Source organism: Carlito syrichta, unplaced genomic scaffold (assembly GCF_000164805.1).
Source record: "Carlito syrichta isolate Samal-C Ts95f unplaced genomic scaffold, Tarsius_syrichta-2.0.1 Scaffold1562, whole genome shotgun sequence".
Classification (NCBI taxonomy): domain Eukaryota; kingdom Metazoa; phylum Chordata; class Mammalia; order Primates; family Tarsiidae; genus Carlito; species Carlito syrichta.
Genome location: NW_006945658.1, coordinates 8,098 through 8,836, shown reverse-complemented (window position 1 = coordinate 8,836; position 739 = coordinate 8,098).

Below are 739 nucleotides of genomic sequence, written 5' to 3'. Positions count from 1 at the left end.
TGTGAAAAAATGCTTGACAAAGCCCTAACATCCAGGATCTACAAGGAACTCAAACAAACCAAAAGGAAAAAAAAAAAAAAACCAAAACAACAACAACAAAAACCCAAATAGCTCTATTATTAAAAAGTGGACAGAAGACATGTATAGACATTTCTCAAAAGAAGACATAAAAATAGCCAACAGATACATGAAAAAATGCTCAATTTCACTAATTATAAGAGAAATGTAAATCAAAAACACATTGAGATATCACCTAACTCCGGTAAGGATGGCCATCATTATCAAATCAAAAAACAGATACTGATAAGGATGCAGAGAAAAGGGAATACTTCTATACTGTTGATGTGAGTGTGAACTAGTTTAACCTCTATGGTAAACAGTGTGGTGTTTTTCAAAAGAACTAGAGATTGACCTTCCATACAACCCAGTGATCCTCCTTCTGGGAATATATCAGAGGAACTCAAATCATTCTACATAAAAGATACTTACACATGCATGGTTATTGCAGCACTATTCACAATAGGAAAAACCTGGAGCCAACCCTGAGGTCCAACAAAGTAGACTGGATGAAGAAAATGTGGTACGTATACACAATGGCATACTACACAGCCGTAAAGAAGGACAAACATATGGACTTCACAGCAACTTGGATGCATTTGGAGTCCATCATACTCGATCTATTACAGAAACAGAGAACTGAATACCACATATTCTCACTCACAAGTGGGTCCTAAACATT